The following is a 7,340-nucleotide window of genomic DNA, read 5'->3' as shown; positions in this document are numbered from 1 at the left end:
TTTAGTAAGCCGATCTCTGGGGGGGTCAGTCTGGGAAAGTAGTTTTGTTTAAGAAGACTTACGATGAATTGTGTTTTCTGAAGAAAAGGATTTTATTATGGTTAAGTACATCTTTAGCAGGACTCTGCTAGTTTTGCTTTATTAAGTGCTGAATATACACATGACCTCTCAAATATTATTTGTAATATCAGGAAAACCAATAACTCTCCTCACAGGAACATGTGTGGGAACCAGTTTCTGGTGTGGGGAAAAATGGGGCAACTGTAAAACAAACACCTCTGCGGAGCCCAAAGAAGACATTCAGATAGGTGTTCAGGAAGTTAGGTGTCATGGAGACCCGTCCTCTCTGGTTCCAGGTCAACACTGTGAGTTCACAAACAGCAAAGAGCTCCACCCAGCCAGGGGCACTTGATCCGAGCCCGGCCCAGACCCAGCCGGTCCAGAACTCCATAATTTTACCCGGACCAGTTAACTGACTTGCAGAGGGACCCTGATGCTAGAGGTCGATGAAGAATGAGGGAACCGAATGCTCCGGGCCTCCTCTCCTGCCCCGGCCACGTATGGAAGAAGAATCCCAAAATAACGGCGTGCCCCCGCTGCGGTTCCGCTCCGCTCCGCCAGGCGACGGTCCAGATGTTGCTGGGGATTATGGGCCAGCCACTACTCGACACATCTCCTGCGCCTGTGGCCTGCGCTGCCATTGTAACACGCTGGTGGCACATTTGTTGTTTTTTATTTTTACATTTTAAAAACAAACCTCCCTCCTTGGAATTTATACGACAGCTATTTTTAGACAACATCCTCTGGATTGCTCTGTCTAAATCCGGCTGCCTGGGCTCTCCATGGGCCAGCTCCCTGGTCAGGGAAGATTAGCTCTGATGACATGCTGGGCGAAGGAGATGCTCGTGGAATTCTGCTCTCCTCCGGCCCGGAGAAGACGTCTCTGGAATTCTTCCCGGCTCCTGCTGTTGTCAGGCAGCTGAGTCTTCGCTGTATTTTTTAAACCCAAGTTCATGTCAACTTAACTTTTTGTTGCTTTGTGATCTTATCTTTATAGGACGTGTGTGAAAGGCTGCAGTGCAGCGTGTGTCTGCACAGTGCGCGCAGTGCAGGGGTGAGTGGTGTCCCTCTGCTTCTCACAGAATATCCTCACTTCTGCACAGAACAAACCTAGAGTTCCTGCTCTCACGACCAGCCCAGTAGTTCACTTCTGCAAAAACCTTCCTCTTGATTGAGGTTGGAAGTGTTTGTTTTCAGTTATTCTGGAGCACTTTATCGGCATCAATAACGAATGTGTTACATTTGGATATTCAACATAGTGTATTGTGCAGCTTCAGTGCACTCTTCCAGTGTGACGTCAGGGGCTTTACAGTACTGGCTTTCACTGGACTCGCCGGCTTCTTCTTTCTCTGCATCAGGCTCGACTGCAGCTCAGCCCATTCTCTGCCCACCCTTACTAGGCCACTATATGACCACATTGGTGATAGTCTGTCCCCTGTCTCAGGCTGTGTGATCACAGTGGCGATAGTCTGTCCCCTGTCTCAGGCTGTGTGACCACACTGGTGATAGTCTGTCCCCTGTCTCAGGCTGTGTGATCACAGTGGCGATAGCCTGTTTGTGTTTAGACCTGTGTGCTTCTCACCAGACACACAGGTACAGTTTCTGGTTTTTCAGCAAAGCCTCTGAACGGTGAAGCAGCGTTTCCCTGAGGTGCGTCACAGCCTGGCAAGCTGCAGGGCGAAGCGCTGGGGTGGGGGAGAGCGAGCAGTTGCTCAACACGTGAACAAAGAGAACCGACCAACATCTCTCAGCTCAGCAGCAGAAAGTCGCCCGTGAGAACGGGGCACAGCGCCCCCTGTCTGCTCTCGCCTGGCAGGAGCCGCAGAGCTCCAGGCTGCGCGGGGCAGGGAGGCACCTTGACCGAACACGCCTGGTATCAAGAATTTGATCTTGGAGCAGAAGTTGTTACCTGTTTTACTTCAGAGTTGCCAAATCCTACAAAACCACCAGAGGAATGCAGGGAAAGAAGTAGGGTACACCCTCACCCACCGAGCCAGGCCACACCCACTCCCGACGCTGAGATCTCACCGTTCGCACCTTTATCTGCAGTTTGAAGAAATCTCTTGTTTTAAGTCGGGATGTTTGCAACAACAAATTAGAATCAAAAGCTGTTTTGGGGAATTAGCCTGGATTGACTGTACATCACTGTTCACAACCACAGATAAGGATTTTAAAGTGTGCTGGACAAGTGTTGATCAACGCCTCTGTGGCCCTGGGGAGACTCCTGGCCCCTGTTGTAAGCCTGAGCCCCAAGCCTGAGGCGCAGGGTCTGTCCCAGCTCAGGACCAGCACAACACCAGCCATCGGGCTCCTGGATTCAGGCTGCTGCTCACAGGGCACCTCTGAGGCCTGGAGCCACGAGAGGCGGACCAGGGTTAAACCAGGGCCACACAGGGGCCACACCTGGATTAAACCAGGGCCACACAAGGGCCACACCCGGGTTAAACCAGGGCCAAAGCAGGGCTAAACCTAACCCCCCCATCACCATCACAGTCCCACAGGACACAATGAGCCCTCTTGTGTGACTCGTCTTAACGTTTCAATCTCTAATCTGGCTGCTCTGCATACCTGTCAACACAGAGCTTTCAAAATAAGGGCCGACTCTGCCCTGAGCAGCTCACTTCTCTGAACCCACCCATCGCCCGTGACTGTGGGAACTGCAGTCTCTTTTAATCAGTAGGTTCACAATCAAACAATGGGATCCTTTATCGCTGCATAGAATCGCACCTGTCAGCCGCAGCCACTGCAGCAGAAATGCGACCTCAGAGGAGGGAAGCCAGCCCTGCAGCCTGCGAGCTCTGAGAAAGGGGAGCTGGGACAAGTCTATTCAGGCCCTCTGCTGGGCTATGATGTGTCCAGCAAGGGCACTGGCCAGGGCTGGAGTGACCTCTAGACTCTGCTGGACAGCAGTCACAGAAATCAAGAACCCGGTTCAACTGCCCCTCAATGTCCCTGTGCTTTCAGATTCCTGCCTTATTACTCATTACTTGGACATATCTAATAGTTGGTGATTGTCTTTTGAATCTGATATAAAAAGGTCTAGTAGTTTAGACATCACATTCCTTCAGGTTTATTTGCTCCTGTAAAATCTGTCCTGGCTCATATTGCTCTGTTTACCCATAGACAGCTTTGATCTCCACAGCATGTGATTCTGTGTGACTGTGTGCATGCACATTTGTTTGTGTGTGGGTGTGTTGCTCATGCATACATGTGTATGTAATTGTGGGTGTGTGCATGATTGTGCAAGTGTAGTGTGTGCTTGTGCAATGGGCTTTGGTCTGATCAGCAATCACCAGGACACTGGGCAGCGTGCAGGAGGTCTGCTAACTGGGCCCTTCAGACCCCCACACACTTCTCTTCTGCTTTCCCCAGTGTGTCCACAGGCGGCGCTGTTCTGCAGAGGGACAATGGCAATACTGCTATACCCAGATCCATGTCTCAGGAGGTGGCTTCTCTCTGGCTGAGCTGACTGCTCTTCCCTGAGCAAGAAACAAACTCAAGCAGGCCCCTATTAAAACAGAGGTGATTATAGCTGCTTCAGGTGACACTGACTGATTTTATCAAAAGCCCTTCCTTCCATTGTAAAACCTAATAGGGTATCACAATAAAACAGTGACTTGCTGGGCGTTAAGTGGAGGGTCACAGAAACTGCACAGGAAAGCAAAATGGAGCTCAGAACAATCATCCATCTGTGAGCTAGTGAGCTGGCACTGTGAGAGAGCCACCTCCTCATGGAAAAGCACCTGCAGGATCAGGCAGCTGGTCCAATTGACTAATTAGCACTCAGAGGGAATGAAATTCCACATGAAAGAAATGTGCTGTCAGGATAGGTTCTGTGTGGAATCAGCCACTCCTCTGGGTTAATTAAGAGGCTTTTAAGAACTGGGAGGATAAGGGTTTCAGTGTATGTCTATGCTTCAGTCTTGAAGGTGGGAGAGTGAGGGTTCATTAGTACTGTATTGGAGGCTAGCCTACAAGTGGAAAATAAATAAATAAATAAATAAATAAATCTTAGATCTGTCTGAAGGGTATCCCAGGTGTTGGACAGGTGGGTAGTTTGTCAGACTTGATGGGGTTGAAGTGTGAAACGGAGGAACAGGACTGTGTAGCACAGCTGAGAGAGTCTGATGTGGATCTGCTGTCAGGGGCTCAGGTGGGGTTACTGGGGTTTCCCAGGCCAAACTGGATCAGCAGGGAGAGTGATGAGATGCTCCTGGCTGTGAAGATCGGCCATTTGGTGAAGAGTGACTGTTGAAATACAGAGTCTAATCTAATACTCTGGTGTCTTTTAAGGGATAGTGACTAGTGAAGTTAAGAAGTCGGCAGTAGTTGATTGGGTTGGATACTCAGGTACATGGTGAGTGATGGAGAGAGGAGTTGATGAGATCCTAGTGAGTGAGGTGACTATGTGCAGTACTTGGTGAAGATTGAAATTTAGACTGAGTTGACCAAGAAGCATAGCTTTGCTGTTTAGTATATAGATCTGAGAGAGTAGTTAGGAAACTGAAGCTTGGGCCCACTCTCTGCAGGTGTGCTTGCTCTGATGCTGGGGCTGTGAGCTCAGAGCTCCCTGGAGACATGGTAGCCTCTGTGCATAACTGTTAATGGATCTTCTGTCCTGTTCAACAGGACTGTGGCCACTTCATTGCAGGTACAGTACAGCTGCAGCTCTTGCTGTAGGACTATAGCTCCTAACACAGCAAAGTGAGCTTCTGGACAGAGAGCTCAGATAATTGGACTGAAACCATTAAGCTGCAGACGGGTCAGTTAAGGGTGGAACAAAGATCCCTGGAACAGCCTTTCACATACTTAAAATAGTTGGGATGGTTGTGGATTATTTGGCTTTAGCTCTGCAAATAGGTGCTAAACCTATGAATTCCTGCCCCTGCTTTCATCTCCAACAGGTTTTATTTCTTCACTGAAGAAGTGCACTTTCAAAGCCCAGTGTCTGACAGACTCTGAAGCTTCTGGAACAATAAAAACTGGGAACTTTTCCAGTCCTGAAATCTCTCCGTGCTCTGGTCAGCGTGGAGCTCAACGCCTCCGCGGTTTGTGCGAGGAAGGGCTGAGGCTGTGCTGTCAGCTCAGTGTCCTGGATGCCCCTGGGAAACAGCGGACGGGCTGACCGGCCTCGCGTGGGCAAGGGGACTCCAGCCCAGTCTGGGAAGGGCATGACTGTCACCAGCACGGGAAAAATATCTCAGTCAGCATTCTCCCTGGCAGCACTTCAAACAAGGCCACTGCCTCTTGCAGATAAACCTTATCTTTAGCACCATGGAAATCCCAGAGGTTTGCGAAATAAAATGAGCTTTTCACGTGATGCAATTCATATAGGCAGATTTTTATCAGACTCCAAACACTTTGGCTCTGAAAGCTCTGAGATTGGAAGTTATTTATGGACCTGTAAGAGCTACTTGTACAAACATGCTACAGACGGACAAAACTTTCAGCAGTGTTGAGCTCCGGGCTGTCTGAAGTCCAGATTCCCCAGCTGACTGTATAAGACAATCCAGTCCAGGGCAGCAGCACTGTCTGGCATCTAGACTCTGTGCAGCACGATGAAAGGGTCACATTCATCTGACTGCTTGTGCTTTAGTGCTTATGACCTCCGACCTCTGCTCTCTCTCCTGTGGTTTGTGGGCAGAGGCAGGAGTTCCAGCAGTTTTATGTGTTGGATTTGCAGATGAGTGGGGTTCATGCAGGTCCAATCTAGGACACCTCTGCCACTCAGCTTTCAGCATAGAATGAACCATTACCTTTTCAAATCCAGACATGGAGCTCCTCCCAGCTTGCTAGCTGGTCTCCTGCCTCCTTTCTTGAAACAAAAGCTCTGATCTCCTTCCACTATGTCCACAGCTTGTTTGGGTCACTGTGCCAGTTTTGTGTGTGGTCTTGGTTGAGGTTGGCACATCCAGGACCTCCAGTAGGTTCTAGTAGAAAATGGTTGTTTTTTCTTCTTGTTTAATGTTCCTTAAAACTGCCAGGAGTTTGCCCCCTGTTACAGTCGGTGTGATTAACTCAGCCAGCCTGGCCTCTCGCCCGCTTCCTGCTGCCAGCTGTGTTGCTGTGGTGGCAGTGTGAAAGGTCAAAGGGCGAGGCTGTGGCCAAGGCCCAGCGATGTCGCCTGCCCTGCAGGTGGGGAAGGGAGTAGTGATTGGCAGAGTGCAAGGCTGGAGCGCCTGTGTGGAGCTGTCCGGTATACTGCCTGTGCACTGCAGTTACAGGAGCAGCGCGACTGTGGGGCTCCGCTGGGCCTGTGACTCACAGCAGGAAGAGGGAGGGAGTGCTTGTCACAGCTTGTCAAACCCCATTAGCAACATCCGCCTGCTCTTCTTCACTATGACCAGCTTTCAGGATCAAGCCTTAAAATAGAGCCTCCCTCTCCCACACCCCCCGTTATCCATGAGAGTCATGATCCTGTTTCCTTCCTGTTCTGGTCTGTCTGCTTAAAACCCAGTGAAGATGAAGGTTTGATGCAGATGATCTAATGACCTGATCTGGACAGCTTTTCTTTCAGGTAACAATCCTTCCTTTCAATCATGTCTCCCTCAGCTTTGTCGTCTTTACAAACTTCCTCTCCCCGTTTCCTTCCCTAGACTGCGGGAGACAGAACAACCTCAGAAAGGGGGATGCTGGTGGTCAGCGCTGCTCTCACACTTCCTGTGTTTGATTATGGCCTGAGCCTCATTCTGTGTGGAGTGTGCATGTTCTCTTCTGGCCATGTGGCTTTTCTCCCGGTACTGCAGTCTTCTCCTGCAGTCCAGAGACATGCTGGCCACGTTCACTGGTGTCTGTAAATTGTCCCAGTGTGTACCTGTATTTGCCAGAAGCTGTATCATCCTGCCACTCACAGCTGGCAGCCCACTGAAGCCCAGCAGGTGTGAGCCTGGTCAGTACCTGGATGGGAGATTCCTGAGAAAGCTGAGGCAGCTGCTGGAAGAGGTGTTAGTGGGGCCAGTAGGGGGCGCTCACTACATATATTGACGGAAACACTATAGTGTAAGAAGGCGCCATCTTTTGGATGAGACATAAAAACGAAGTCCTGACTCTCCGTGGTCATTAAAAATCCCAGGGCAATTCTCTAAAAGAGTAGGGGTGAAACTCCGGCATTCCTGGCCAAATTTCCCTCTGGCCTTTACCAATCATGGCCTCCTAATAATCCCCATCTCTGAACTGGCTTCATCACTCTGCTCTCCTCCCCACTGAGAGCTGGTGTGTGGGGAGAGGACTGGAGCACTCTGGCTGCTGTCACACCACCTAGATGGGGCTGCACACTGGTG

At 50.2% G+C, this 7,340-nt stretch overlaps 1 long non-coding RNA gene across 1 annotated transcript; it reads left to right on the top strand.

Moving 5' to 3' along the window:
- The first annotated feature begins 3,988 nt into the window (after positions 1-3,988).
- On the top strand, positions 3,989-6,001 carry LOC148642284 (uncharacterized). Its single transcript, XR_015929633.1, has 4 exons — positions 3,989-4,108; positions 4,354-4,460; positions 4,590-4,711; positions 4,965-6,001. It is a non-coding gene; the product is annotated as an uncharacterized LOC148642284 (long non-coding RNA).
- The last annotated feature ends 1,339 nt before the right edge of the window (positions 6,002-7,340 follow it).

The sequence above is a fragment of the Lepisosteus platostomus genome, chromosome 23, assembly GCF_059453375.1.
Source record: "Lepisosteus platostomus isolate fLepPlt1 chromosome 23, fLepPlt1.hap1, whole genome shotgun sequence".
Lineage (NCBI taxonomy): Eukaryota > Metazoa > Chordata > Actinopteri > Semionotiformes > Lepisosteidae > Lepisosteus > Lepisosteus platostomus.
Note: the sequence above shows the minus strand (reverse complement) of the source record. Positions and strands in the feature narration are given on the sequence as shown.